This window comes from Gopherus evgoodei, unplaced genomic scaffold (assembly GCF_007399415.2).
Source record: "Gopherus evgoodei ecotype Sinaloan lineage unplaced genomic scaffold, rGopEvg1_v1.p scaffold_31_arrow_ctg1, whole genome shotgun sequence".
Classification (NCBI taxonomy): Eukaryota; Metazoa; Chordata; order Testudines; family Testudinidae; genus Gopherus; species Gopherus evgoodei.
In genome coordinates this window covers 4547230-4561514 of record NW_022059983.1, presented here as the reverse complement: position 1 = coordinate 4561514, position 14285 = coordinate 4547230, and the positions used below count along the sequence as shown (strand labels likewise).

Sequence of the window (14285 nt, the reverse complement as noted above, 5' to 3'; positions counted from 1 at the left end):
GGGGGTTTTCAGTGGTTGGAGGGTTTGCTCCAAATCAGGTCTGGAGGTGGCGCCTCACGGGGCAGCACAAAAATAATCAGTTCTCAGATCCCTGGGGGAGAGGTGAGAATCCAGGGCTGGCAGCAGCTCAGTGGCGCCCTCTGCTGGGGAGTCCAAGGAGCGAAGGATCTCGGGGTGTGCAAGGTGCAGGATGGGGAGGAAGCCGGGGAATGGGGTCGTGCTGAGATCTAGAGATCCATGGGGTGGCCTCGTGTGGATCCCATGTGCAGAGCTGGGGGAGGTGGTGGGTGGGTTCGGTGTTTGGTTTTGTACTGTGATGGGGTGAAACTGAGACTGATTTATTTTTTATGGAAAAGCCACAGAGAGAGGCAGACCCAAAGCAGCCAACGGGCCAGTGGGTCAGGCTCTTCCCCCTCCCCGGCGCTGTGGGAGACCCAGATCCAAGCCCTTGCTCTGTTTGATTCACACTGGGGCATTGTGGCAAGCCCTGACTGTCAAGGGAGGGCCCCAACTCACCCCCTGCAGCACAGCGCCCCCTAGTGCTCCACCCCGTCCCCTGCAGCACAGTGCCCTCTAGCGCCTCCACCCCACTCCCTGCAGCAAAGCGCCCCCTAGCGCCTCCACCCTGCCCCCTGCAGCACAGCGCCCCCAAGTGCCACCACCCCGGCCCCTGCAGCACAGCGCCCTCTAGCGCCTCCACCCCACTCCCTGCAGCACAGCGCCCCCTAGCGCCTCCACCCTGCCCCCTGCAGCACAGCGCCCCCTAGTGCCTCCACCCCGGCCCCTGCAGCACAGCGCCCTCTAGCGCCTCCACCCTGCCCCCTGCAGCACAGCCTGCAGCACACTGCCCTCTAGCGCCTCCACCCCACCTGCTGCAGCACAGCGCCTCCTAGTGCCCCCACCCCACCCCACCCATTGCAGCAAAGCGCCCCAAAGTGAAATTGACGGTAGATCTGAGGACTGGCTGGGGGCACCACTGATGGTTCTAGCCCCACCCCCGCAGCTCATCTCTGCCCAGTGTCCTACAGACTGAGCCTCTGGTATGGGGGGAGCTGGTATGTGGGAGGAGGAAGTGGGGGCTCCAGAGGCTCCCTGGCCTAGGGGTTAGATTGGGGGACCCTGGTGCAGAGGGGAAATGGGGGGCACGGAGAGCCCCTGCTAAGGGTAAAGAGGTTTCAGGTTGCCCCACGGTTATCCGCCCTGGTGCACCCCATAGGGCTGGGTTAGCCTGGGAGCAGAAGAGGGCGGGGACCTTGGCTCAGTGTGTCTCAGTAGCACATGACACAATGGGTCTGCACAGAGCTAGGAAAAGAACCCAGGAGTCCTGGCTCCCAGCCTCCTGCTCTAACCATTAGCCCCCACTCCCATCGGCAGGAGAAGGTGCAATTACCTTATAGCGCGTCCTGCAGCCGCGGCTCTGGCAGCCGAATCTGGCCTGGGGGGAGCTGAGCAATCAGTCCGGCGGCTTTGGAGGGCGAAAGGGGAAGTAACACTGCGCGGGGTGGGAGGTGAGATTTCTGTGGGTCCCCCTGAGGGGAGCTGGGGAGCCAGGCCCCAGAGATCCTTGAAGGGCAGCTCCAAACTCCTCCCTTTTGCTGACATGCAGGGGGTTGTTTATCAGCATCTGAGTCCTTTCACTTTCCTCCCTCTGGCTCAGCAGGGGTGGGCACGATCTGGGCATGGATGAGAGACGGGCAGGGGCAGGAGCAGGGGCAGGGTGGGGTGGGGGGCTCTCCCCTGGCAGGCAGGGCTGGCCTCAATGCCCCAGCCCGGCACTGGGGGGCGCTGGGCCACAGGGGAATAGAAAGGTCACTAATTGCTCAGATCTCAGCCCAGACCTGGGGTCAGCCTGGGGCACCGACAATAGGGGGCAATCATGCCCTGGGCATGGGGGTGGGGTGCAATATACAATCCTATCTGTAACCTCAGCCCCGCATCCATGTTCCCCCCATGTGGGCACAGACAGAATTACAGCGAGGGGCAGCCTGGCCTGGGCTGTAGGTTCCTCAGCACTGCGGGGCTGCGCTCTGGGCCCAGGACAGCGCATAAACTAAAATCATTGGCTGCACCCCTGCATTCCTCCAAGTGTCTCCCCACAGCCTTCCCAAACCACCATCTGTCACCACCTGTATTTCCCCCATCTCCCACCAGCACCCCACAAATCACCCCACATGTCTCAGCAGCCCAGCAGCCCTGTGTTCTCCCAAGTGTCTCCCACCAGCTCCCCAAACTATCAGCCTCTGCCCCCCCAAATTACCTCAAGTGTCTCCCGTCATCCCCCTATTTCCCCATGTGTCTCCCCAGCCCCCCCAAATCACCCACCCATGCACCAGCCCTATCCCTGTTCCCACCCAGCCCAACTCTTACCCTCCACAGCCCCCTCGGCTCCTGCCTGCCTCTGGCCTCTCACGAGCAGGTAACAAACCCCCACATTAACAAGAACAAGGAGCAGGATGGCAACAACAGTGACAGCTCGTCTGCGCAGCGCGATGGCATCCAGCCATGGCATCGGCTGCATAACCAGGTATTTTACATCTAGGGCTTGTCATAAAATAATTTACTAACCAGAAGGGAGTATAGCTTGGATACTGGCCCGATGGGGGCCATGTATGCAAGGCTCATCCCTCAGTGGTGCAATGCAACCACCTCTGGGGAGGGGTGCGTGGCTGTTTGACAGCTCACAGCAATGCGGAGGATGGTTTCAGGACAGAATCGGAGGAAGGTTCCTGTGTGGGAGCTGACAGGTGGGGAGATTCAGGGAGGGGGAAGGGAACAAACCGTTGGGGTGCATCAGGGACCCCAGCAGGACATCCTGACCCCTTGGGAGAGAGCCATGTGGGAGAAGGGTATCACAGGCACAAGGGGCAGGGGAATATCAAAAATAAATTTTGACAAGCATGTGGTTCTGATCTAAAACCCAAATATCACATTCAGGACTAGCATGACCAGTGAAAGGCTCCCATGGGAAAAATGGTGCGTGGAGCCAGAACCCCCAAGTCCTGACTGTCAGCCCACTGCTCTAACCACTAGACCCCACGCCCTTCCCCCAGCTGGCGATAAAAACCAGAAGTCCTGTTTCTCACTCACTGTAACCACTAGACCTTATTGCTACCAAAGCAGCAAGTATGTTGCCTTTAAAGGCCAGGAACACACTATCACGGTTCCCTTTCCTCCCCTGAGTCACCAGCCACTCACAGCAGTCTCCTGCCACAGATGTAGATAAATATGATTACCTGCCCCCAACCTCCCTGCTCTCCTGTTAGTGTCAGCGGTGGGATCAGACCAGAGTCCCAGCCACTAAACCAGGCCCAGCGCCCAGGTAAGAGCCATTTTTCCTTGTTTTGGGGCAAAAAGCCAGATTTGGGGAGAATGATTCTTCGCATCTCTAAATCACCGAAAGGAGATTAAACTTTGAGAGTTTCTTATGGGAAGTGCCGCAGCTGAGATCACAGCCTTGTTGTGCCAGGCGCTGCCTAGACACACACAGAGACAGTCCCTGCCCCATAGAAATTACATTAAAATAGACAATAGGTGGGAGAGAAAACCGAGGCTCAGGGAGCAGTGACTGACCCGCTATTGTATGGTGTGTCCGTGACAGATGGAGGAGTAGAAAATTCTCAGAGCAGTTGGGTAACATCAGACACTGGCTCTGCCCAGGCTGTGGTCACAGATACACACACAGACGGGACCCAATAAACAATCCAGCTATCGGAGAGGAAGCAGCCGAGGAAGCGCTGGGGGTGCAGAGCTGCAGGATGGGGCGGGGGGCTCAGCAGGGGGCTCTCTCCTCGCAGTCAGGGCTGATCTCTGCTTCTGGGGTTTGGCTGTTCCCAGCTGAGGCACTGAACCCCGACTCTGCCCCTTGGGCCTGTGATACCCTCCCCCACATGGCTCTATCCCAGGGGGTCAGAATGTCCCCTTGGGGTCCCTGCCACACTCCAAATTGTTTTGTTCCATTTCACCTCCTTGACTCTCCCTGACATCAGCTCCACATAGGAATCGTCCTTCGGTCCTGCCCTGAACCTGCCCTCTGCATTGCTCTGAGCTACCGAACAGTCACGTGCCCCTCTCTAGAGGTGGCTGCATTTCACCCCTGAGGCCATGAGCTCTGCACACATGGCCCACAAAGCACACGGGGATAAAAATGCAACCAATCCTTGCTCCGTCGGGCCAATCTCTGGGCTTTACTCCCTTCTGCTTAGGAACTGCTTTTACGAAGGGCTCTAGGTGTAAAATACCAGGTCACGCAGCCGATCCTGCGTCTGGACACCATTGCCCGGCACAGAGGAGCAGTCACCCAGAAATGCTGCAGGTGACACATTCCCGACCCCTCCCCCCCAAGGCCAGCTGAGCGCTCTGTCCTGGATGGAGATGGCCTTGGTGCTGGTCCCTGCCTTCTGCCTTCTGAGCAGTGAGTAATTCACACAGACGCACCACGCTGCCGCCCAGGGGGCTGGTGGGGACTGTTTCCCAGCCCTGGAAGTGCGTCTACACTGCCAGGAGGGGGCTTGGAACCGGTTCTAGCACAGGGAAGTCCCAGCCACTTGCACCAGCGGCTCCAGTTCAAGCTTAGGGAGCGTCTGGCCTTGACCCTGACCCTGAGCGGCCGGGTCCTCGCTGCTGGTTTCACCTCGGTGGAGAACACACCTGGTTCTCAGGGCAGAGTCAGCCTGGTCTAGCCTCGGCCACCCTGGGCTGAGCTGTGAGGGCCTCAGCCGCTCTCGGCCCCCCGGCTGCCGTTTTCCCTGTGCTATGTCCTGCCTCCGGGCTTCTCACTGCCCTGGCGAGTCAGGGCATCTCCTGGGCCGGCCTGGAGAGCTCTGCTCCCTTCCCTGCCTGTCCGCCCAGCTCCGGCCTGGCTGGTCCCTGCCCCCGTCCGCACCCAGATTCTTGTGCATGGGAAGCACCTGACCTATGATTGCCAACCCTTCAGGATTGTCCTGGAGTGTCCAGGAATTAAAGATTAATCTGTAATTAAAGATTATCCTGTGATGAAACCTTTAGGACTTTGTCCAACCAAAGTTGGCCACCCAGCCTGACACCTTGCCAGTAGGGTTCCTTGCAGTCAGGACCTCTGGCCCAAGGGTCAGAGACCCAGCTATGGAGTGGGTGCTGGACTGAGAGGGGATGAGGGGTGCACTGAGGAGTGATATGGGGGGCTGAATTGAGGGAGTTGAGGGGTGCACTGAGGGGGGATGTACTTAAGGGGGTGGCCAGGGGAGCTGAGCTGAGTGGATTTGGATTTTAAAGCCCCTAGTTTGGGGGGCTGAGCTGATGGCCTCTCCCGGCGGGATATGTGTGGAAGCCTGGCCTGCAGGGTGGATTCCCCAACTCTCTGGCGTCAGTCTGATCCTCGATTCCTGTTCCCAACAGGTGCCTATGCCCAGGACTGGGGCATGACCCTCGCACCAGAGTCCCTTGATGGATGGGTCACTTCCTGCATGACTATCCCCTGCTCCTTCACCTACCCTACAGGGTGGACGGTCAGGGCCGTGAGCTGGACACGGGACAGGGATCAAACCGTGTATCATTTGGATGAGGCTCGTGTCCACGCTGACTTCAAGGGGCACGTCCGCTATCTGGGGGACCTGCAGCACAACTGCTCCCCGCGTGTGGCAGGGCTGCACCACAGCGATCAGGGCACCTACCGCTTCTGATTTGAGACAATCGGTGATGTCAAGAATGACAGCTGGACGACTTATCCAGGACAGCGACTCGTGTCTTTGGTAATCAGGTTCCTTCCAGCAGCCCCAGTTCAACACAGGGACCTTGGATAACCTCAGATAGGACACTACACACGAGTGCGCAGACACAGAGCAGGATTCGTCCCCTCCAGCTGGGGGCAGCAGGGACACACACACCCTTTCTGCCTTGCTCTGAAATCCAAGTGGTTAGAGCTGGGAGCCAGGACTCCTGGGTTCTCTCCCCAACTTTAGGGGACGGGGTGGGGTGGAGAGGGAGAGTGGTTAAAGCAGCGGGGACTTGTGGGTTAGACTCCTGGGCTGTGTTGTCAGACCCGCGTCCCCGTCACTCTGTCTAACCCTGGGCCTGTGCTGAAGAGCCGCTGAGACTGACCCTGCAGCCAGCGTAATGCAGCAGGCGTGAGGGGCTATCAGGCGGAGCCCGATAGTGGGACTGGGACCCTGCAGGACCCCCTGGCAGAAGAGAGGGAGCAGGTAAAATGTGCTTTGTTGGTGGTGGGTTCGGGTGGGCAAAAAACCCAGGCTGTGGTAATTGGTGGGCAAACACTAAATCTGATAAATGTACCAAGAGTCGCCTATTGGGGAAATTGCTAAATGTTTTGTGTGAGCTTCTCTTTCCTCTCCACGTTTCTCTCCCTCGCTCCAAACCTGGGGAAATGCACTGGCCCAAGGCAGGTCAGAGATGCATTCTGTGTGTTTGTACCTGGTTCATGCAAGATTTGTTTTATTCTTTTAGTGGTAAAAATTGGGTCTGAATTCCATTGGTATCGATCATATCTTCACCTACCGGTTTTTGTCGGTTGGTTGGTTTTTAGCAGCTTGGGGGAATCTGTCTCTCTTGCAGGATTTGCAGGATCGAAGGTTTTTGTGGCTGGAGGGGGATGAAAATGCAAAATCCAAAGCCAGGCACTTGAATAACAGGAATGGGACAGAATTCAAAACAGTCCCATTTAGGGCTCTGGTGTGAGGCCCGATGTGTGGTGCCCCCCACTGGCGGCTGCCCCCTCTGGGCAGACCCAGCGCTCCCCGTGTCTCAGGCCAACTTTTGCTGCTCTCCCCCATTGCCCCGAGCCCTCATTGCCCTGGCCACCGAGCAACAAGGCTGGGCCGCGCCCGCCCGCTGGGGGCTGCTTCCCACTCTGCAGCCAGGCTGCAGCCCCTGGGAGGTGCCAGCCCCATGGCCCAGCAGCGTTCAATGGCTCCTGAGCCCCCCTCTCCTCACAGCCCATCGGTGCTGGCTCTCCCTGTGGCGCTGAACGGAACCAGGACCCTCCCTCACCTGCTCCGTGGGGGCCGCCTGCTCCCATCGCCCCTCCTGGTACAACCAAACGTGGCAGAGCCCAGAGCAAACCCCAGGCAGGGCTGGGCTGACCGAGCTGCAAATATCCCCGTCCCAGCTGGACCCTGGCGCGGCGCCTGAGATACCAGGTGGATGGATACAGGGATGAGTGTGACTCTGCCCAATCCCAGCCCCTGGGGACAGGTGAGCTCTGCTGCTACACATGGCATGGGTAGAGCAGGGGGGGTAGGAGCCAGGATGCCTGGGTTCTATTCTTGAGACGAGGAGAGGAGGAGGGACTAATGGTTAGAGCAGGGAGTCAGGATTCCTGGCTTTTATCCCCAACTCTGGGAGAGGGGTGGATCTGTGGGTGAGAGCAGGTGGGGGTTGGGAATCAGGACTCCTGGGTTCTATTCCCTCAAAAACTGTCATCTGGCTCTAGCAAATATTCTTGCCCTGTGGGACTGGATGGGGAGGGACCTGCCCCTTCGTTCACTCCTAGGGCCCCACTGACAAACTCACCTGACTCTCGCCCTCAACATGCCCAGGGTCGAGGTTTCATGGCCGGCAGGGAAGGCAGTGCTAAGGGAAGGTGCCAATTTTACCCTGCGCTGCCAGGCTGCTGCCCTGCGGCCCGTCGCCGGGTACGTCTGGTCCCGCGGGGACGTGTGGCTGCCAGAAGCCGGGCAGGATTTACGTGTTGACAAGGCAGCCGTCTCCGATGGAGGGAGCTACGCATGCGGAGTCTGGGTCTCCGGCCCCGGCTGGGGGTATCTGAGCCTCTCTGCGAGGGAATCGGTCGAAGTTCAGCGTAAGCAGTGAGGGCTGGCGAGAGCCTCCTCCCTCACAGCCCCCAATACTCCCCACATGGCCTCCTGGAGCAGCCCCATGTACCCCCACCTCATCCCCCTGCTTCACCGCACCCACCTCATGACCCCAGCCTCATATTCCACCCCTGCCTCCTAATCAGTTTTGGTCAACCCTTCCACCTTCCTGGTGTCCAGCCACCTCTGGGCTCCAGAAGTGGCTGCATCTTAGCACCAAGTGAGCCATCGCCATGTGGTGCTGCTGTGTGACTGTTACCCAGCTGCCCTGCCCCACCCCACCCCACCCCAGAGGTAGCTGCATCTCACCCCTGGCTGAGCCTTCCCTGTATGGCTATTATCCTGCTGCCTTTTCTCAGAGATAGCTGCATCTCAGTGCTGAGCGAGCCATTGCTCTGCGGCTGTTACCCAGCTGCCCTGCCCCAGATATGTCTGGATCTAAGCACCAAGTTACCCATCTCTCTGGAGTGGCACCGTGCAGCTGTTTCCCAGCTGTCCCGCCCCAGAGGTGGCTGCATTTTAGCACCACGTGTCATGATCCATCCCTCTGCAACCTCACTGTGTGGTTGTTACCTAGCTCCCATCCATCAGCAAAAGTGGTTCAAAAATCTGCTGCAGGGTAGATCCAATAACCCTCTTTTCTCCTTTTCAGTCACCCACCCTGTTTGGGCTCCGAAGTACATCATAGGACCGACAGCTGCTCTTGTCCTATTGCTGCTACTGGGGCTGGTCGGTGTTATGGCTTGGAGGTATTTGCGCTTTGGCAAACCGGTAATAGCCACGTCTCTGATCTCTGGCAATCCCCAGCTCCTTCCGTCTGGCCTTTGCCGGAGAACCCCGAGCAATCCAGGACTGAGAATTGCTGAGCCAATTCAGATGCATTGAAACCCAGCTGGAGGGAGGTGATTGCATGGTGGTGGTTGGGTCCCACACAAATACCTGACACCTGCAAGGGACCTGGGAAGGGCTGGGTGGCTGCCTGGTTGCACGGCTGGGCTGGTGGTCAGGAGAGCAGGGGTCAAGCCAAGGCAGGAGGTTCTATTTTGTGGGAGCCTTTGTCCTGTTCCTTCCTCTCCTGAACTGAAGCAGATGATGTTTTGCCTCTGAGCTGTTGATTTCCTTTCTTTGAAAGAGGCAGAGCAAACGCCAGGGAATGAGCAGCAATGCGGTAAGTGTGTCTATGGGGCTGGGAGCCAGGGGGGCTGGGTTCTCTCCCTAGCTCTGCTGCTGAGTCACTGCATGACTTTAGATGAGCTCTGTCCCTCAGTTTCCCCCTCCATAAAAGAGGATTATAAATTTCCACCCCCTCCCCCGGAGCAGGACAGAAGGTCTTTCCAATCCCCTGGGTAGTTTATCTGGGGGGAGAGGGGGCCTCTGTGCATTCCCCTTTGTTATTACACATCACCGAGCAGTCCCAGAGCAGTGGCTCGCGGCCTCACTTCTGCCTGCCTTGCAGCACCAGCCGGGCCCTGGGGAGACCCTGATGTCTGGATGCATCTATGAGAAGAACACCCAGGACTATGGCCTGGGGCAGCCAGCCGCATGTTAGATACGCGCCTCCTCCTGGGGGATAGGTCAGTGGCTGGGGGGGGGGGGGGGGGGTGTGGGGGGGGGGCACCCCCTGCTGGAGGGATGAGCCCTGTTCAGGGTGGGAGCTGGGTCGGAGCCAGCACTGCCTACCCAGGGATTGACAAACGTTTTCTGTCGCCCCCTCTCTGACCCACAATGGAATCTGTCTGCACCCACCCCCCTCCCCTGCCTGGAGTGGGGCCAAAGCCACGGTTGGGAGCTGGGGTTAGGGCCAGGACTGGGGCTGGAGCTGCGGCTGGGGCAGAACGAGGGTGGGTGCGGCTCTCTCCCTGCCCCCCATGGGATCTGACCCCACCACACTGCCCTGAAAGTTCCTCCTCGCTTTCCTAGGGTGGTGCACCCCACAGTTTGGTGACCACTGCCCTAGAACTAGGGAAAGGCCCTGAGCATCCTTCCCTACCCCCTGCCCTGAGCCAGCCAGTCCCCCACTCTGGGGCTGGATTGGAGCCAGTGCCCCATAGAGAGGAAAGGCCCCATTCCCCAAATCCATGACTCATATCTGGTCTGGGGAGCTTTAGCCCAGGGGTCCCCCACCAGCCACTGACCCACAGGGGTTCTGTGCTGTTGACTGAAGCAGCCTGTCCAATCCCCAGCCACGGTGCTGCAGTCGACCCAACGCTACCAACCAAATGCCCTCGTGCCATCTCCAGCCCCCCAAACATTCTCTCTTTCCGTGGCAGCGCGACCACCGAGCTGTGCCCGGGCTCTCCGGCCGGCATCGGGCAATCCCACACCTACAGCCAGACAATGAACATGGGCAAAGTACTGCAGGTGAGTGACTCATTCCTCTGTGTATACGAGGCCCTGGACTCCTGGGTTCTATCCCCAGCTCCTGGAGGGGTGTGGGGTCGAGTGGTTAGAGCAGGGAGTGGGCTGGGCTGTGAGTCTTTAGGTTGTTCCTACAAAGAAGCCCAGGACTTTCGCTCTTACCCAGCATGTTCACACTGATCCTGGTCATCCACTTTCTCTCCTCCTGCTTCTGCCTGGGCTTCGAGACAACCAGTCTGAGCCCCTACGAGCCGTTCTCGCTGGCCCGCAGATCAGACAGCTGCATGCTGCAATCTCTCTCCAGGTCCCCCAGGAACCTCACGCGCCCTGCGAAGGCTGGGCTGATAGTGGCGTTGTGTTTATACAGGATGGTGCCACTGAAATCTTTCTTCTCAGGGTCATACCCAGAATTCAGGTTCCAGGCCAGGGAGCTGATGGTCAGGTTGTTTGGCCTTGTGGGGTTCAGGACACAGGATTGATAGTGGCATGGGATGGACAGACAGGCCCCTGTCCAAGCGATCAGGGACTTGGGGACCTCGATGCATGGCTGGAAGCATTGACAGAGGAAGCCTGGAAGCAGCAGAGTGACAGAGATGGCAGTGAGGGGCAAGCTGGCCAGGCATTTCCAGTGCCGAACTGGGACTCAGGACATTGGGGTTTGATTCCCAGCACTAAACTCCTTGTTCAGCTCATGGTGTGGCTCCGTGCCTCAGTTTCCCCATCTGTACAATGAGGAGAACCTAGTAAGCCTGGCTCTCGGCCTTCCTGCTCTAACCACTAGACACCACACCCCTCCCAGAGCTGGGGACAGAACCCAGGAGTTCTGAATCCCAGCCCAACCCTCTGAACCCCCTGTCACTGGATCACATTAATTTGATGCAAGTGGAGTAAATCTCACAGAAGAAAACCTCCCTCTGACCTTGTGACCCCCAGCCAGGTTTCCGCTCCCTTCTCCCCAGCCCTCAGGGCTCTGTGGGGCTGAAGTAGCCAGACCTTCAGGGCGAGGGGAAGAGGCCTTACCTGGGAGGAACAGCAGCCAGACGAGACGCCTCAAGGTGATCCCTGAGCAGCTGCGGCACTGGGGAACAAAGGAAAGAGCGAAGGTTTGGTTGGTTCCTGCAATGACCCAGAGCAACATCAACCACCGGAGAGAGAGGAGCTAGAGGGGAGACTGCAGGGAACCTGTTACCTGCGGTAACCACTAGACCCCACTCCCCTCTCAAGGCTGGGGAGAGAACCCAGGCGTCCGGGCTGCCAGCCCCCTGCTCTAACTCACTAGCTGCTGGATGGCGCAGTGCAAAGGGCGTCACATTGACACAGGGGAGGCAGCTTAACGCAGGGGAACCATTGCCCACCCCACTGGGCATGGGGGTTATTACAGGGCTTGGTGCCCAGAGCGGGGAAATTGAGCTTCCTATGGAGAAACTCCAGCGGGAACCCTCCCTCTGCTGATGATCAATCCACGGGAGACCCAGCAGCCCCTCGCACTGTGCGGGAGGCTGCGAGTCCGTGTGCAGCTATCGCTGGTTCATGGATCGCTCTCGGAGTTGGACACGCGGTGACAGTCATCACTCAGCGGGTGACTTTAATACAGTTGAGCAGAGACAAGGGACCTTGTTCCTGTGACTGTCTGTCTTACTGGCCTGGGCCTCCCTGTGTCCTGGTGACGCTGGATCTAAACCAGGGCGAGGTGACTCTGCTGAACGGAGACGGCAGCCGCCAGCGCCGGCCCCTCACTGCTGTAATGTCACATCACTCGCATTCACTTCAAATAAAACTAAAGGGTAGAGGGGGTGGGGGCCGGTGGTTTGGGGGGCTCATGAGACACTTGGGGGGTTCCAGGGGGCCGGTGGTTTGGGGGGCTCATGAGACACTTGGGGGGTTCCAGGGGGCTGGTGGTGTGGGGGGCTTGTCGGACAAATTTGTGGGGAGTTGGGTAATAGGGGGGCTGGTTGGAGACACTTGGGGGATTCAGGGGGCTGGTGGTTTGGGGGGACACAGATCTAATAACAGAAACTATTTCCCCTTTCCCACGAGGGGCTGAGTTTTCCCGCAGGCCAGAGACAGAGTCACCCTATGAGGTGAGTGCAGGGTCTGTTTCCTGCCCCCGGTCCCTGCTGCCCCCTGCTGGCTGGGGTGTGTGTGCAGCTGCAGCCACCCCACCCCACACTGCAAATCCCTGCCCCCTGCTGGGTGGAACCGGTGCTGCCCGAGTGTGTGTTAGACCCCATCCTGCTACCGGCTCAGGGGAGATTCCCCCAGCCACAGAGTGTCCAGTCCTGGCAGCACCCACCCCACTGGCCTTGAGGCCCGTCGAGCAGGGATCTCACTGGCTCTCTGTTTGGGCTTACAGGAACTCCAAGGACGGACCCAGGATATTTACAGCCAGTTGGACTCTCCCCAAGCTGGTTTCCACTGAGCTCTGCTGAAATCCCAACCAGCTGGGACCCCCGCTGCATGGCCGGGACCTTAAACACAAAGAGAAGCCATCGCTCAACAGGGCCAGATCCCAGCAGGGGTCCACAAGCATCGATTTTCCATTGTGCTGGGGGTGCTTGACCCCTGGCGCTTCCCCAGGCCCCACCCGCACTCCACCCCTTCCCTCAAGGCCACACCCCTGTCCTGTCTCTCCCCTACCCCTGTCCCACCTGTTCCCACCCCTGAGCACGCTGCGTCCTCGCTCCTCACCGCTTCCCCCACAAAACAGCTGATTGCAGCAAGTGGGAGGCGCGAGGAGGGGGAAGCATTGACGGGGAGCTGCCGGTGACTGCTCAGCACCCACCATTTTTTTCCAGTGGGTGCTCCAGCCCCAGACCACCCATGGAGTTGGTGCCTATGTGGGGTAAAGCGGCAGTGGCTCCACTGGAATGAATGGGGTCAGACCCCCAGCTGGGGTGACTCAGTTGGGAATAAATAGCTCCAAAATGCAGCCATTGGGTAATTTTTTTTTTTTTAATATCAACTTGATAAAAAACAGTGGAAATAGCTAGACAAAAAACTTTGGTTAACTTGGAGTTAAAGGTGAGACGTGATCAGCAATTCCCAGGGGCAAAGGAGAGGGGAACAAGGCAGCTTTCAAATCCCAAATTGGAGACAGGCAGGAAATTCCCGGCTCAAGTCAAAGTTAGGAAAACCCGGCATTTGACAGCAGCAATTCCCAGCCCTAAGTGGGGTCTGGGCTGCAGCCGGGCTCTGCAGCCGCTGGGGGCCGAGCACTGGGCATGAGCTTGGTTCAGAGGGTTTTCCCAGCTCTCAGAGGAGGGTGGATGTAGGCCGGGGCGTTGATGGTAGAGTCTCCTCGGGTTCAGGGTCCTGGCAGCACAGAGGGGACCACGGCTAGCAGGGACCTTGGCCGGGCTCAGTTAGAATAGCCCCCCAGGCTGCTATAATCGCCTCCATCATCATGCGAGGGGCTGGCGATATTCCCGGAGAGCAGGATTCCTGCTGGGGACACAGAACGACACACGGTGGGAAAGAGGGTCTGAAGAGCAGCTTGAGGTGTGTGTGTGTGTGTGTGTGTGTGTGTGTGTGTGTGTGTGTGTGTGTGTGTGTGTGTGTGTGTGTGTGTGTGTGTGTGTGTGTGTGTGTGTGTGTGTGTGTGTGTGTGTGTGTGTGTGTGTGTGTGTGTGTGTGTGTGTGTGGAGGGAGGAGTGGTTAGAGCAGGGGTCTGGCAGCAGGGACTTCTGGGTTCTATCCCCAGTGCTGGGAGGAGTCTAGTGGTTAGCACAGGGCACTTTGTTCTGACCCCATTGTGTCTCTCTCTATTCCCTGCTCTGTGGGCAGCATGTCCTGCTAGGAATGCTCCTGCATTGCTGCTCCCAAGCGGCCCCAGGGGATCTGGGGCAGATCCAAAACATCTGCTGATGGAGGCAGGAAGGGCTGGGCCAGGCCAGGAGAGGGGCCAATGGACAGCACTGGGAGAGGGGCTCAGTTTTGCCGTTGAAACGATGTGCCCCCAATTTCTGGTTTCGACCCCTCGCTCCCCTGAACACATGGGCTTCATTCACAACAAAGTGTTTTTCTTTCTGGCCACTTTGCAGCTAGCGATTCCCCAGGGGCGGGAAAGGGGGACAGGCCCCACCAGGGTGAAACCCAACCCCTAGGGGTCAGCGCTGCCCTGGG

At 58.7% G+C, this 14285-nt stretch overlaps 1 long non-coding RNA gene across 8 annotated transcripts; it reads left to right on the top strand.

The window, feature by feature from the left end:
* The first annotated feature begins 3185 nt into the window (after window positions 1-3185).
* On the top strand, window positions 3186-13079 carry LOC115640599. Of its 8 annotated transcripts, none has more exons than XR_003997902.1 (7): window positions 3186-3319; window positions 5374-6176; window positions 6927-7185; window positions 7530-7792; window positions 8458-9379; window positions 10076-10166; window positions 12517-13079. It is a non-coding gene; the product is annotated as an uncharacterized LOC115640599 (long non-coding RNA). The 8 variants fall into 8 exon arrangements; XR_003997903.1 differs by lacking the exon at window positions 12517-13079 and having other exon boundaries at window positions 8458-8973; window positions 9262-9379; window positions 10076-11963; XR_003997901.1 differs by lacking the exon at window positions 12517-13079 and adding an exon at window positions 11097-11963.
* The last annotated feature ends 1206 nt before the right edge of the window (window positions 13080-14285 follow it).